The sequence below is a fragment of the Scylla paramamosain genome, unplaced genomic scaffold (assembly GCF_035594125.1).
Source record: "Scylla paramamosain isolate STU-SP2022 unplaced genomic scaffold, ASM3559412v1 Contig10, whole genome shotgun sequence".
NCBI classification, from domain to species: domain Eukaryota; kingdom Metazoa; phylum Arthropoda; class Malacostraca; order Decapoda; family Portunidae; genus Scylla; species Scylla paramamosain.
In genome coordinates, this window is record NW_026973675.1 from 797,988 (window position 1) to 815,000 (window position 17,013).

General features: G+C 41.3%; 2 long non-coding RNA genes across 4 annotated transcripts in view; both read right to left on the reverse strand.

Moving 5' to 3' along the window:
- Positions 1-902: 902 nt before the first annotated feature.
- On the reverse strand, positions 903-12,359 carry LOC135096960 (uncharacterized). 3 transcript variants are annotated; one of them, XR_010265227.1, is made up of 4 exons: positions 12,223-12,359; positions 11,565-11,665; positions 1,959-5,142; positions 903-1,482 (listed from the first exon to the last, which is right to left on the reverse strand). It is a non-coding gene; the product is annotated as an uncharacterized LOC135096960 (long non-coding RNA). The 3 variants fall into 3 exon arrangements; XR_010265228.1 differs by adding an exon at positions 6,151-6,930 and having other exon boundaries at positions 1,959-4,388; positions 11,565-12,349; XR_010265226.1 differs by having other exon boundaries at positions 11,565-12,349.
- A 406-nt stretch (positions 12,360-12,765) lies between these two features.
- The window catches only part of LOC135096981 (uncharacterized), an 87,176-nt gene continuing 82,928 nt past the window's right edge, over positions 12,766-17,013 (reverse strand). Inside the window, exon 4 of the long non-coding RNA XR_010265236.1 lies at positions 12,766-13,630. This is a non-coding gene — a long non-coding RNA (uncharacterized LOC135096981). The remainder of the gene's footprint in view (positions 13,631-17,013) is intronic.

Here is a 17,013-nt window from a genome sequence, read left to right on the forward strand (position 1 = left end):
GCTGCTGTCTCGTGATTGGCTGGATTGGGATGGCTTGGTGTGGATGGCTATTATTATTTGCTTGTATTTTTTGTTTATTTACTTATTTTGTTTTTTATTGTTTGTGTATGAGAGAGAGAGAGAGAGAGAGAGAGAGAGAGAGAGAGAGAGAGAGAGAGAGAGAGAGAGAGAGAGAGAGAGAGAGAGAGAGAGAGATTTAGGAAGACCACAAATTTCTCTTTCTCTCTCAATGTTTATTTAAGCTTCATTATCTTTCTTCACCGTAGTGTTTAAAAATATACGACTAGCGTTCAGATTAATTTGCTTTATTTAGTCTTCATTTATTGATTGATTTATTTATTTTGTGTTGGTGTATATATATTTTTTTTCAGTGTTAATTGATGAGATTATTTCTTTATAGTGTGTTTTATTTAGTTAGTTTTTGTTGTAAGTTAATTCAAAGTTGAACATTTTGACTCACCTTTGACTCACCACACTCAAGTTGTGTCCTGTATTTTTGTGTAAGCCTCATATTTTTGAGTCAAGCATTTAATATATATTCTTCACTTGTACACACACATTGAGCCTCACTACACTCACGCAGGCTGGAAGAAAATTTGGCTTGTCGATTTCGGTTCCATTCCTTGTTGTAGACACTACAAGATTCTAACATTTGTGTGTGTGTGTGTGAAGGAGACAATTGTTGGTGAGGGGCTGTGGAGAGTCACTGTGGGTTTGTAAACATACTGTGGGGGACATACTGTGAGAGAGAGAGAGAGAGAGAGAGAGAGAGAGAGAGAGAGAGAGAGAGAGAGAGAGAGAGAGAGAGAGAGAGAGAGAGAGAGAGAGAGAGAGAGAGAGAGAGAGAGAGAGAGAGAGAGAGAGAGAGAGAGAGAGAGAGAGAGAGAGAGAGAGAGAGAGAGAGAGAGAGAGAGAGAGAGAGAGAGAGAGAGAGAGAGAGAGAGAGAGAGAGAGAGAGAGAGAGAGAGAGAGAGAGAGAGAGAGAGAGAGAGAGAGAGAGAGGTTATTCACTGTTCCTCATCGCAGGAGAAGTATTGTTCATAGTTGTTCATTGCAGGTGAGGGAAGACACAGTATGTTGAGGGAAGGTAGCTGCAGGAGTGAACAGCTGCACCAGTGACAGCAGCAACAGAGCCCCACGACTGCTGCTGCTCCTCTCCTCCCAGCACAGCAGCACACAGGACACATATCCATCATCTTTAAATCCCAGACACTCGTGCCTTGGTAATCTCACTGCAGCAAACCCTACATTGCTCAGGTCAACATCCAGCTAGAGTCATAATATCTGGAGTTATTTTTCAAGATAAAGAAGGTTCAAAATATCCCCCCAAAAAAGTTATTTTTAGAGTTGAAAATCCACTCGAATTTTCTGCCTGAAGCTCTCGTTTAAAAATAACTCCCTCTTGGATCTTGTGTCCGACTCCAACTGTCCTTCAAGTGAACGGGTCTTCAGTTTGTAGTGAGGCTCCCAAGCCGCCCAGATCTGTGAAGGCGAGCAGTCAGTCAGATGATGAGAGTAGACAACATCAGCAACATAGTGAGAGAAACAGTCACAATAATAGAGATAACATGAAGGCACTCAAGTATTAATGAGAAAACAAGACAGAATAATGAGAAAAGTAAAATGATGAGAGACAATAAGGCCAGTCTACAAATAATAGTGAATTTACTGTAGGAAGGGTCTCCTGCACTACTTAATGACCATTCAAGTCTAACAAGTAAAGATATGTTTACATTTTGAGCTGTCATTTTCTTGTACTATGATACATTTTTAACTATTTTTTTTACACCTGCCTTATAATTAACATTGAGTAGAGTCTCACTAATACAACTTGAATATTACTCAGCCGGCAGTCTTTGCCATGGTGGAGTGTGACACTCTAAATCAGTACTGACATTTTATCATTTACATTTTATTACTTTGATTACTCAACAAAATACTGCATTGTTTTTCGTAACCTGCTGACTGGTGAAGGGACAGTGTGTGCTCCTGAACACTTGGTTCTTGCCACGTGCCACAGCACTCTGACAGCTTCCAGTGGGCCTGTCTGAGATAATGCACCACACAACATTAGGAATAGGAATAATTATTTCACTAAAACTTTAATTATCTGCAATAAAAACTTGGAATGAGTTATGCACTTTGTGAATTTAGGAATCTGGAACAATGATTGCAGTTATTTAACTACCTGCACTAAAGAGTTTGTATTAGTTATGGCGGTGTTGACAACAAGTATAAACACTCTGAGAGGCGTGACCTCCGCCGCACTGCTTCATCAGCCTTCAAGTCCCGGCAGTGAAACGGTTCGTGTGAGGAAGACTGTTTCTGGTGCTACAGTTGAAAACTGTTACTAGTGTGTGTACATATCTGTGGAAATCAAAGGATGTTTTCAATCGTACCAAACGTTATAGTCATGGAGATATCTCTCTTCCTGCACACAAAACAACTACCAGCACCTAATTATTACACACATACTCCTACACCAGCCTCGGAGACCCCATCTGGTGAGCGGACCACAATTGTCCCCGGGTCAGACTGCTCTTCTGGTAACGACCCTAAATGTCTTGATACCCCTCTCAGTTTTTCTTCATAAACTTCTGCAACATTCGCGTTCAATCTGTAGAACACTGCCTCTCCTCTATTAAGCTTCATCATCCTTTCGTCACTAAAACTCAGATGTCTGAGGCAACTGATAGTAGCCCCTTTTCTGTTTCCTCCTACTTTCTCTATCCTCATTTTCGATCCAAAGCTGGATGCTGTGTTCATGTGCGCAATGACTTAACCTGCTTTCCACTCTCTTGAATCTTCTGAGTTTTCCACCACCTGGGTACGACAACAGAGTCACTCTCAAACTAAATTTATCTGTGCTGTATACCTCTCAAATAACTCTTCTGACTATGAAAAATTCTTTGACTACTTAACTTCCAAAGTGGAGCACATTGACTCTCTTCCCTTTTGCAGAGATCTTAATTCTTGGAGACTGACTTCAATGTTCACCACCAACTTTGGCTTTCCTCTCCCGTCACTGACCATCCTGGTAAACTAGCCTTAGACTTTGCTATTCTCCACGACCTAAAGCAATTGGTGCAACACCTTACTCGTATTCCTGACGTCTTGAAGATAGGCCCAACATTCTTGACCTTTTCCTGACCTCTAATCCTTCTGCTTATGCTGTCACCCTTTCTTCTCCGTTGGGCTCCTCCGATCACAGTCTCATATCTGTATCTTGTCCCATTTTTTATATATGTAATGTTTTGATATATATATATATATATATATATATATATATATATATATATATATATATATATATATATATATATATATATATATATATATATATATATATATATATATATATATATATATATATATATATATATATATATATATATATCCCCTAATGTAATGAGGTCTTCTGTTATGAAATTTCACGGTTTCGCCCGCTGCGAGACATGACTTTTTTTTTTTTTTTTCTTTCTGGCGTACCCGTTCTTCCTCAGTCTCCTATGAATATCTACGGTTCTTTTGCTGCGTACAACATTAGAGAGTACGTAATTTTAGGTCTAACTATTTTTTTTCAAATTTATATACGAAAAATGAGATAAATATTTTTCCGTAAATCTAGGAAATAGTCAATGTGTCCTGCATTAGATATCTTTTGCATTAATATTTTATTTATTTCAAACAGTTAAACACTGGTTTTGATCTAAAAGTCGAAATATAACAAAAATTGTTTTCACCCGCCTTCCCCCCCTCCCCCCCGGGTAATTAAGGGTGAAATCATGAATTACTTTAGGCCTATGTACAAAACCAATCGTAGTAACTAAATTAATCTATATCTGTTTTTCAACATATTGTGATGTATATATCATGTGAATTTCAAGTCCTTAGCTGCAATAGGTGTATTATAGTCACCCCTTAAACTTTGACATAACTTAAAATGGCGGATTTTGGCATATAAAAATGATCTCCGTTGTTATTGGTGTTACACACAAATGGGCCATTGCGGCTTATCAAGCTGTGAGAGGCGAACAAAGTCTGCTGTCGTCATTTTTGTTTGTAACTGATTTTGATTTCTGACAAATATTTGAAAGTAAATATTTGACACAGTTTTCTTTTTTTTTCATTGAAAAAAAAGACTTATCGTACAAAAAAAAAAAAAGATAGCAGACATTCTTCCTGCAACCTTCCTGATCAAAATATTTTTTAAATGAATTGGTCAATAAATGAGGGAGGAGAGGCGAGTTGAACACAGGCAATTTAAAATGGGATTAGCGATCCTTCAACCCCCTCAAGTGGATGAATAAAGGTGATTAGTTACTTTGATGTGTAAAGACTGTAATTTGTAAAGATGAGAATAAATGAGAATAAATTATTTCTATGACCTTGTGTCCAGCCAATGTTTGTAGGTTTAAGGTGAAACCACGAGGGTGAGGTGACATTAGTATTGCCAAGTGTCTTTGTAAGGTACTCACACCAAAGTTTTCATTTGCTTCAATCAATCAAAATCTGGTGATTAAATAGGCACGCCTTCCTTTCACTCTGGAATGCACACCTTTATATATTGTGCTGCATTCACACTCACATATTTCAATACAAGTAAATAAAATTAATAATAATCACAACAAAAAACAAAAAGTGACCAATAAAAAAAATAAAATAAAACAACAAACACAGGTGTGAAGAGCTCTTCTCCGTTAACCTCCAAGATAACCTCAGAACTGGTCTTCAGGAAAAAAAAAAAAATTAAATAAATAAAGATAAATACTATCACTCTCACGTAGAGGACAGCGTTACACCTCAAAAATAAAAATAAAAAAAATAGCATCAGACCGAGGAGGGTTCCTATGTACAGCAAGTGACCCCTAAACAAACTAGCTAGCTAACCACAACCAAGGACCCCGGAAGTGGCTTATCTGGGTTCTTGTGGCTGGATGGTGTCCGGGTAGCAGTCTGGGGCAGGTGAGGTGGATGGCTGAGTGTAGGCGACCACGTGGCTATGTCTGGTGTCCTCCACGACCTTGTGGAGCTGTATGGGGTCACCTCGCCACTTCCGGGATGACTTGGGATAGTTATCTCGTCACCTACAACCCACTTCTGGTTCTTCATCACCATTGTTAGAGGTAGTTCATGGGTCACCTGCAATAGTAGTAGTAGTAGTAGCAGTAGTAGTAGTAGTAGTAGCAGTAAAAGTAGTAGTAGTACTGGTGGTAGTGGTGGTAGTAGTAGTAGTAGCAGTGGTAGTGGTAGTAGTAGTGGTGGTGGTGGTGGTGGTGGTGGTTGTTGTTGTGGTGGTGGGTGTGGTGGTGGTGGTGATGGCGGTGGTTGTGGGTGGTGTTGGTGGTGTTGGTTGTGGTGGTGGTAGTAGTAGTGGTAGTGGTGATGGTGGTAGTAGCAGTGGTAGTGGTAGTAGTGGTGGTGGTGGCGGTGGTAGTAGTGGTGACGGTGGTAGTAGTAGTGGTGGTGGTGGTGGTAGTGTCGGTGGTAGTGGTGGAGGCGGTGGTAGTTAGTGGTGGTTGTGGCGGTGGTAGTAGTGGTGGTGGTGGTATTCGTGGTGGTGGTGGTGGTGGTAGTAGTAGTAGTAGTAGTGGTGGTGGTGGTGGTGGTGGTGGTGATAGTAGTAGTAGTAGTAGTATAGTAGTAGTAGTAGTGGTGGTGGTGGTGGTGGTGGTGGTGGTGGTGGTGGTGGTGGTGGTGGTAGTAGATGTGTTAGTAGTAGTAGTAGTAGTAGTAGTAGTTGTTGTAGTAGTAGTAGTTGTTGTAGTAGTAGTAGTAGAAGTAGTAGTTGTAGTACGAGTAGTAGTAGTACGATTAGTAGTAGTAGTAGTACGATTAGTAGTAGTAGTACGAGTAGTAGTAGTAGTAGTAGTAGTAGTAGTTAGTAGTAGTAGTAGTAGTAGTAGTAGATTAAACAAAATAGAAAAAAAAAGAAACCGACAGACAAACCGGGAGAGAGGGAGGGAGGGAGGGGGACTATTGTAGCCCCCTCCCTCTCTTTCTCTCTCTCTCTGGGAGGTAAGAGAACACCGTTTTCTTGTTGAATTGCAAGGGTCACTCTAGATAAAGATGAGAATAAATGAGAATAAATGAGAATAGATTATGAGAATAAATAAATGAGAATAAATGAGAATAGATTATTTCTATGACCTTGTGTCCAGCCAATGTTTGTAGGTTTAAGGTGAAACCACGAGGTGAGGTGACATTAGTATTGTCAAGTGTCTTTGTAAGGTACTCACACCAAAGTTTTCATTTGCTTCAATCAATCAAGGTCTGGTGATAAAAACAAGGCACTGCATCCTGTGCACTCTACCCTGTGCACGCCTTCCTTTCACTCTGGAATGCACACCTTTATATATTGTGCTGCATTCACACTCACATATTTCAATACAAATAAATAAAATTAATAACAATCACAACAAAAAAACAAAAAACGACCAATAAAAAAAATAAAAAAAAAACAACAAACACAGGTGTGAAGAACTCTTCTCCGTTAACCTCCAAGATAACCTCAGAACTGGTCTTCAGGAAAAAAAAAAAATAAATAAATAAAGATAAACACTATCACTCTCACGTAGAGCACAGCGTTACACCTCAAAAATAAAATAAAAAAATAGCATCAGACCGAGGAGGGTTCCTATGTACAGCAAGTGACCCCTAAACAAACTAGCTAGCTAACCACAACCAAGGACCCCGGAAGTGCTTATCTGGGTTCTAGTGGCTGGATGGTGTCCGGGTAGCAGTCTGGGGTAGGTGAGGTGGATGGCTGAGTGTAGGCGACCACGTGGCTATGTCTGGCGTCCTCCACGACCTTGTGGAGCTGTATGGGGTCACCTCGCCACTTCTGGGATGACCTGGGGTAGTTATCTCGTCACCTACAACCCACTCCTGGTTCTTCATCACAATTGTTAGAGGTAGTTTATGGGTCACCTGCAATAGTAGTAGTAGTAGTAGTAGTAGTAGTAGTAGTAGTAGTAGTAGTAGTATAGTAGTAGCAGCAGTAAAAGTAGTATTATTACTGGTGGTAGTGGTGGTAGTAGTAGTAGTAGCAGTGGTAAGTGGTAGTAGTAGTGGTGGTGGTGGTGGTGGTGGTGGTGGTGGTGGTGGTGGTGTGGTGGCGGTGGTTGTGGTGGTGTTGGTGGTGTTGGTTGTGGTGGTGGTAGTAGTAGTGGTAGTGGTGATGGTGGTAGTAGCAGTGGTAGTGGTAGTAGTGGTGGTGGTGGCAGTGGTAGTAGTGGTGACGGTGGTAGTAGTAGTGGTGGTGGTGGTGGTGGTGGTGGTAGTGTCGGTGGTAGTAGTGGAGGCGGTGGTAGTAGTGGTGGTTGTGGCGGTGGTAGTAGTGGTGGTGGTGGTATTCGTGGTGGTGGTGGTGGTGGTGGTAGTAGTAGTAGTAGTAGTAGTGGTGGTGGTGGTGGTGGTGGTGGTGGTGGTGGTGGTGATAGTAGTAGTAGTAGTAGTAGTAGTAGTAGTAGTAGTAGTAGTAGTGGTGGTGGTGGTGGTGGTGGGTGGTGGTGGATGTGTTAGTAGTAGTAGTAGTAGTAGTAGTAGTAGTAGTAGTAGTTGTTGTAGTAGTAGTAGTAGAAGTAGTAGTAGTAGTAGTACGAGTAGTAGTAGTAGTTAGATTAGTAGTAGTAGTAGTACGATTAGTAATAGTAGTACGAGTAGTAGTAGTAGTAGTAGTAGTAGTAGTAGTAGTAGTAGTAGTAGTAGTAGTAGTAGTAGTAGATTAAACAAAATAGAAAAAAAAAAAAACCGACAGACAAACCGAGAGAGAGAGAGAGAGGGAGGGGAGGGAGGGGGGCTATTGTAGCCCCCTCTCTCTCTCTCTCTCTCTCTCTCTCTCTCTGGGAGGTAAGAAAACACCATTTTCTTGTTGAATTGCAGGGTCACTCTAGAAGAGCGGGAAAAAGATGCAGAGGGCGCTGTCAAATCTTTAGTGTGAATGAAGGACGGGGAAGTGCAGCTTGAGAAGGTAGGAGAGTGAAGAGTGTATGTGATCAGTGTGATGGGAAGGTACATGTATGCCTCCCATGTTCTGAAAGAAAGCACTCTCTCCATCAATAGCGACCTTCACACATTTGCTGCAATCATTTCTTGAGTCACTGTTTTCACTACACAAGGAATGAAGAAGCTGTTTATATGAATGTTGAAGGATAAAGCCTTTTCTTTGTGCAGCTGCAAACAGGACACAGGCTTTCATTTGTTACAGGAAAAGTTCTCCTTTGTGCAAGAAATGATAGTAATGATTTCAATAAGAGTAGGTAAAAATGTTATGTTGTTTTGCAATCACAGATTTGCTTTATAATAAAACAATATATAGATGACAGTTGTTAAGGATACTACATCTATATGTTGAGCCGTGACTGAGACAAGTTTTATTATTAACATTTAGAGTTCCACCTTTGTATTTTGACCAGTTACAATGTCACTTCACAAAAGATACTCTTTCATTTTTTTACCATTATTATATTTGCCTCATTAAAAATTATGATAATTAATAATCAACATTTGTTTAAAAGATTTGCGTTTCATTTTTGCCCGTTATTTAATGGAATTCATTGTTAAAAAAAAAAAGGAAGAAAAGTGATAAATGTTGGGCCAGTGGTACACACGGCAACTTTGAATAGTCTGAAATGTAACGGCGGTGGTGCGTGTGGCGCCTGACGTGTTAAATATTGACTGATTTTACTTAATATAACACCATTTTTTTTTTTATATAACTCCTCTCCACCGTAGTCTTTCTAACGTCCCAAAACCGTCACCTACCCACTCCCCTCTCACTCTCTCACTCCCTCCCAATGTCCCTAGAAGTTACAACCTTCAGTTCTCTCCACCCTAATCTTTCTCCAGTTCAAATCCGTCACCTACCTACTCTCCTCTCACTCTCACTCTCACCTTGGCCTCGTACAGGTCGTCCACTTAGGGCGTAATGTTCTTGAGTTGTTCTTCACAGTCCTCTCAAGTTCTCTCAGTGAGACTTTGAGTTTTGCTTCATATTCTACTTGTAACTTCCTATCAAGCTCACCTATCTCCAGGTGTTTGCGCTTCTTCGTTTCTGTCACCTACTGCTCCAACACTTGCAGTGGTAGGAGTAGTAGTAGTAGTAGTGGTAGTAGTAGTAGAGGGTGGGTGCAGCATAATTGCTGGCTCACAAAAACACAAAATTATCTCATCGTTTCATTACACTTTCTTATTCGTTTTTGTTTCAGCGGTGCATTTTTACCGCAGATTTTCTTTTCATCTGTATTTTCTTGCTTTTCTCTCACTTTCCATTTGTTTTGTTTAACTTGCTTTCTCCTTCGTCTTACTCTGGCCACCATTCTCTCTCTCTCTCTCTCTCTCTCTCTCTCTCTCTCTCTCTCTCTCTCTCTCTCTCTCTCTCTCTCGTCTCTCTCTCTCTCTCTCTCTCTCCTCTCTCTTCTCTCTCTCTCTCTCTCTCTCTCTCTCTCAGTAGAGAAAGGTAAAGGGATTTTTTTTTTTTTATGTGTGTGTGTGTGTGTGTGTGTGTGTGTGTGTGTGTGTGTGTGTCGGGGTACATGGTCTCAGTTTGTCAATGGAATGAATGGAATAAGTTTTCATGTCGGCTTGACGTGGAGGAAAATTGTGTTAACTTAATTATATATATATATATATATATATATATATATATATATATATATATATATATATATATATATATATATATATATATATATTATATATATATATATATATATATATATATATATATATATATATATATATATATATATATATGTATATATATAATAAAGTAAGCACAATTTTTGTCCACGTGAAAAATAAAAATAAATGATAAACGACCCATTACAAAGCCTCATTACTTAAACTCAGAAATTACAATGGACAGAAATGGTCTTTACGACGCCAGTACTTCACTCAGGTATTAAACACCAGTGCCGCATCACTTTTCTCTCGCTTTCTTTTCTACACTACCAGCGTGACGCCCTCCACGCCCCTGCCACCCACGCCAACCACTTCACAAACTTTAGAAAAACTGACTCAGAACACAACTGCACTCGTCTGCAGAGAGAGAGCGAGAGAGAGAGAGAGAGAGAGAGAGAGAGAGAGGAGAGAGAGAGAGAGGAGAGAGAGAGAGAGAGAGAGAGAGAGAGAGAGAGAGAGAGAGGGGGGGGGATGTAGGGAAAAGAACCGTATGGGAAGGGATGAGGGAGGAATGGGGGTGAAAGTAGATGAGATGGTTGAGGGTGAGTGAATATCAGAGGGACAGGAGTGAGGAAGGAGAGGAAGAGTGAATGATGGAAGAATAAGAATAAAAGGATGAATGAGGGATGAGAGAGAGACTTGAGGAAACAATGGGAGTGAGTCAGGATGAATGGTTGAGAGAGGGAGGGAAGCAGTACGTGAAGGATGAGGCTGAGAGGATAGCCGGCTAAATCCAGAGACAGAGAGAGAGAGAGAGAGAGAGAGAGAGAGAGAGAGAGAGAGAGAGAGAGAGAGAGAGAGAGGGGGGGGGGCGATGAATTGAGGGCAGGGAAAGAACGGGGGAGCGAAGGGTCAGCCAGAGATGTGCGCTTGGGATAGTGAAGGTGGTGGTAACAGGCAGCCCTCACAGCCCCTGCCACCACCACCACCACCAACCACCACCTTTCATCACCAATTGTTACCTTCAAGCTGCCATCGCATACGTCCTGCCTTCATTCCTTATTACGTTACAGGTATGACACCTGAATACTACTAATGGCGCCACCACCACCACCACCACCACACCTGTCCATAAAACCAATATTTCCCTTTCATGTATTTTGTCTACGTAATGAAACGGCGGAGGGAAGCATCACGTAGACAGACAGACACAGATTGCTCTCTCCACCAGTCCTCCATCAACTGACTGACTGACTGACTGACTGACTGTGTGATTGAAAGACGGACAGACAGACACAGATTGCTCTCTCCACCAGTCCTCCATCAACTGGACTGACTGACTGACTGTGTGACTGAAAGACGGACAGACAGACACAGATTGCTCTCTCCCACCAGTCCTCCATCAACTGACTGACTGACTGACTGAATGTGTGATTGAAAGATGGACAGACAGACACATTGCTCTCTCCACCATTCCTCCATCAACCGACTGACTGACTGACTGAAAGACGGACAGACAGACAGGTGGTGTACTCATATTTATCTGCTCAGCTTCTCAACTTACTTAACTGCAGCCTCAGTCATATAACATTCATCATCAGAGTCAGGAAAATTAAAATATTGGTTCATTTGCTGTCAATCTCTCTCTCTCTCTCTCTCTCTCTCTCTCTCTCTCTCTCTCTCTCTCTCTCTCTCTCTCTCTCTCTCTCTCTCTCTCTCTCTCTCTCTCTCGCACACACACTAACGTCACATCACACAGGTCATTGTATAGATGAAATTGTTTATACACATTTCCTAATAGAATTAGTTTTCTATTGTAAGTTTACATAAATAATCCAATAATAGTATACAAAACCACAGATTACTACCTTTCATTACGTGTGGAGCTTCAATCTCAAATAAAAACCATTATACATTGACTCAAATAAGGCAACACTCACCTGGGACACGAGGAGCAGGGGAGGACAGGCAGGGAAAAGCGGGGAGAGGGTGGCGGGCAGGCTAGGAAGGGAGCGGGGAGGAAGGGAAGGGGAGAGAAGGCCTGAAACAGGGAGGTGAAACAGCGAACGAGTGACTGCAATTTGCTGATTATAGGAGTACACACACACACACATTCTCTCTCTCTCTCTCTCTCTCTCTCTCTCTCTCTCTCTCTCTCTCTCTCTCTCTCTCTCTCATCCCTGATAATCGTATCACCGCCACCACCACCACTTCCTTTTTACACTACCACCACCACCGCTTAGCCCGCTCCGACTACGACCACCGCCACCTATCACCTCCACCTCCACCACCACCACCATCGCAATCCTCAACCACACCCAACAACCACAACACCGTTGCGTCCGCTGCACCCACCACTGTCACACAACCACCACCATCCCCAACAACCACAACCACCTTTAACATAAGCCAGTCACGTTCACCATCACTAGCAACACCCTCTACAACCATTGCAACCATACCAAACACCACCACAACCACCACCTCAACCCAGTCACGTCCGCCATAGCCACCTCCACCTCCCCCTTCCACCATCCTACTCTCCACATCTCTCTTCCACTATCCACTCCTCCCTATCCACCACCAGGCCATACTCACATCCACCTCTCCCTCCACACCGCAGTCCACCACAACATGCCCGCCAGGGACAGACGCAACACCGCCTCACCGCCGTAACACAACCGGGGACTCGTCACGTCAGCGGGCGCAGGGCGAATGGCTGAAGAGACGGCGAGGAGAGAGTATCACGTGACTTGAATACTTGGCGCTGATTGGTGAAGGCTGTGCTGAGGTAATTGTCACTAAGAACGGAGCCACTCTCGCAATACTACTTGTAATGATACAAAATAATAGAAACACGGTTATTATTACCAGTAGAAGACACTTACTAATACACTGTGAGGCAAGAAGTAACGACAAATGAAGGATGCGTGAGCTTTACGAAGAATACGAAAGAAAACGGAAAAATAGAACGCTCTGATTGGCAGACGGGAAGCAGACCACCACCACAGCTCTCGTATTCATTGAGGCTTATATAGACTTGAAATAGCGACTTGAGACTAATGAAATAACGTAATACATGTAGTGCGGGTGTTTTCATCAATGACAGACAGACTAATGCTACGAGATAAAGAAAAAAAAAAGATACATTAGTCACTGGGGGAATGTAGCAAGGCAGTCTTAGGTATCATGAATGCACTTGTTTTTCATGAAGCAAGGTTATGTGCTTGTATTCTGAAAGGCCTTGCTCTTTCACCAGACTATTTTCAAAGGCCACAGAAATAATTACCCGGGTTTTCAAGACTGGTTCTCCCGTTGATGCTGTAGAGACCTTACCAGTCTGTAACTAGAACCACAGAAACACTCTTAAAACTCGTGTAATTTCAACTACAGCCTCTTGAAAGTAGTCAGGGTGCGGGCAGAAATGTTTCAAGATACGGTGTATCGTGAAACATTTCTTTTGGCACTTTTGTTAGAAATACAGGCAGGGAATCTGCTTCATTAATTAGGGTGCCGTCTTTACACACACACACACACACACACACACACTGTGTGTTACGTGTTCACTGTCAATCTATTCACTTCTACTAACAGTTTCCGAGCTCTATGCAATCAGCAGCTATTACTAAAAAGAATAAAGTAAATAAAGAACTGTAGGGGAGGAGTCACTGTACACAAATGAGCGCCTATAAAGTAGCAGATGATAAAAAGAAAAATGATCCGACAGTGAAAGGATTAAGCATTTAGGAGGCGCAGGTGCGAGGCGTTTACTATATATAACACCTCGACTTTCCCATGACTCGGTGACAAAGAGGAGCAGTCAGGCGGGTGGGCTGAAGGCGGCCACAGCCACAGCTGACCACTTCGCCGCACCCTCCGCCTCATTCCAGGTTACACGAGTATTGTCTGTCGCACTGTGTATCTTTTCGTGGTGACGTCACGGGCGGCGGCGCAACAAGGGGATGATTCCCCGGCAGGTATTGGCCGCTATCGAGTTTTCACGGAGCTGCAACAAAACGATAGCCAGAGCCGTGAGCTTTTCGATTTTTGCAGCCTGAAGTGAACTTGTGGCGGGATGGGAAACGTTTCACTCTAATGCACCTTTATTTTATACAAGTTTTTTTTTTTTTTTTCCACATGCATGTTTATTCTACTGACTTGTCACACGCATGTTTACAATACTAACCGTCACTCTTGTTACACGCCAAACTCCACTGAGCCGCTGCGTGGAGTGAAGACACCAACACTGGCCAGCAGCACTCTCATCACTCCTTTGGCTGCAGCCCTAATAGCAATCCTGGCCTGACCTGGCGTTCCTAGGTGTGTGTACGTGTGTTAATTAACGCCTATTTTTTACATATTACACTAACTAATCATAATTAACAATACAGATTATATAATCTAGGTTAAAATCATAATTATATCGAATATAATTACAACCGATTCATGATTTCTGAGGTGGTCCATCGATTCCCAGAAACAGCCTCGCGACCATGGGCTTGGGAGCTAATCATCTCTGTGGCCTTTAAAAATGATGGTGGTGAAAGAGAAGAGGGTTTATGAATATGGTTCTTGAAGGATGTACCGTGCTTCATTTCCCGAGGCAAGAAAGGCTGACGGGGAGCACAGGAGTGAGGGGAGAGAGGGAAAGTTCCATTGTCTGTTGGTTTATCTTGCGAGGTCTAATTTCAGCTCCTCTCAGGATCATCTTATCACTGGTGGTATTTGTGGGTGGACGCACGCAGCCTTCACATGGCCACGATAGGTAAGGCTGGCTGGCGACTGCACGGCTGCTTACAAAATTCCATGCGAGTAAATGATTCCCCACGAATATCTCACCCATGCAAAAAAATAAAGAAAAAAATGAATGAACGAATAATTAAGTAGAATAAAATACAAATATAAAAGAAAAGTAGAGCGAAATTATTTTTGGACGACATCTTAAACGCGGAGTCTTAGTGGTGAAATTTAGCCTGGGGGAACTCATGACGTAGGTATGAATGAATGTATGTCTGAATCCTGTACTCTTAAATTAAAGGCTTCGTCATCTCATCAGGACTCTTAACCCTTCCACTGCGACACGAAGCAATTACCACCACCAAAAGTAGTGCCTGAAATCTTTATAAGCATCTACAAGAAGGGGATTAAAAAGAATAGATTTTGCAATTTGTACACAGTTTAAAGATTGCAGATGGCTGCAGAACAAGTAGAAATGTCTCAGAGTGATTAGTAATTGAGGAAAGGTGTACCAGATAGCAGTTAAAGGGTTAAAGGCTTCGATCTCTCACTAAGATGGCTAGTTAGGCTCGTGTACGTATTTTCTCACTCTTTGATAAAACTATCACCAGAATGATGACAATACCATTTTAAACTCCAATAACTTCACTAGAGACTGTCAAAATAAGCAGAAATAAAACATCACAACGATTATAAATGCGAATCTAGTATGTCTGTGCAGTAAACCTGACTATCTTTAGCCTCCGCCATGAGAGAGAGAGAGAGAGAGAGAGAGAGAGAGAGAGAGAGAGAGAGAGAGAGAGAGAGAGAGAGAGAGAGAGAGAGAGAGAGAGAGAGAGAGAGAGAGGTTCATAATTGGTTGACTTTATATATATATATATATATATATATATATATATATATATATATATATATATATATATATATATATATATATATATATATATATATATATATATATATATATATATATATATATATATATTAAGGACGTGGAGTAGTTATATAATGCAAGGGAATGATCTCTAACAATTTCCAGAGGATGGTTGATAAGAATGCACCTGTGCTTCTGAAAGTATTGGTTTTCATATTAATATAGAACATTATTAGTATTTTTTTCATTGAGTTGTACTTTACTATAACATTGATTTCTTTTACCATTGTTAATATATTTTGTAATTATTGTGTGTGTCAATTGTTTCTTATAAGATGTATATGCCTCCGGATGAAAAAAAGTCAATATTATCGTCATTACTTTTGTTTTCATCATCTTACTCTTATTATTATTATATTATTATTATTATTATTATTATTATTATTATTATTATTATTATTATTATTATTATTATTATCATTATTATTATTATAATTATTTTCATTATTATGTTTACGAGACTGTTCGTTTACAGCAGGGCCTAAGAGTGTGTGATGCGGCCTGGTATATAGTCAGATAAATTAAATATAGCCAGACTATTACTATCATTATTATCATTGCTACTACTACTACTACTACTAGTAGTAGTACTACTACTACTACTTCCAGCATTGTTTGTCGTAGCGTGTACTTCCTTCCTCATCATTAGAGACACCTACGGAACAACAGGAAGACAGCCAAGGAAGACCCGAGTGTTGAGCCAAACGCGATCAAGCGAAGGGGAAAGAAGAGCAAGACGTGTGTGTTTATTAATGCCACTTGTCAATATTCGCTGCTTCATGGTCTGCTGCCACTCTTCCCTCTCATCTCATCTCATACGGGACTCTCCAAGGATATTACCACTTTCCTGCTCCAAGATGATAATTTGACACTTGTGCTCAGTGTTAATCCGTATCTCTCTCTCTCTCTCTCTCTCTCTCTCTCTCTCTCTCTCTCTCTCTCTCTCTCTCTCTCTCTCTCTCTCTCTCTCTCTCTCTCTCTCTCTCTCTCTCTCTCTCTCTCTCTCTCTCTCTCTCTCTCTCTCTCACTGCGATACACTTAAAGAGGAGTTGGTTGTGTTTAGCCATAAAGCATATCAATGTACTTTATCCTTTGATTTTTTTTTTTTTTTTTAGTATATCGGTATAAATATAATACAGGTCTTCAGATAGTGTGCTTCATCTTTATTTTTTTAATGTGTATTTTCTTCGGTGCGTTTACTTTTTATTTATTTTTCAGTCTAAGATTGTGAATGATTGAGCACTATCGAACAAAGGCATCTGTGTTGAGTCTTGTTATGGTACAGTGCTAAACCCTTCCCAGTCTTTCCCATTGTTTCTCCTCGATTCTCCTTCATTCATCTTCTCTCCCTTCCTCTTGTTCTCCTGTAGTGCTCCTTGTGATTAGCTATCGAGCGCTGATGCACACTAGCAAATTTGCAACCTTTTTTTTCTGTCCTTGGCCATCATTGTTGCTGCCGCCATCACCGCCACCACCACCACCACCACAACCACCACCACCAACACCTACTCTGTCAAAGTAAATGCCAATTCATCAGTTTGCTAGACCTGTTTGCATTACTGCATCCGCTACCCAACCCCCCCCCCCAAAAAAAAAAGGCAACACCGCCTCTGAAGCCTTAGTATATTACATTATCATTATCACTATCATCATCATCAGCAGCAGCAGCAGCAATAACAGCAACGACAACATGTGCAGATACAATACAATACGTAGGC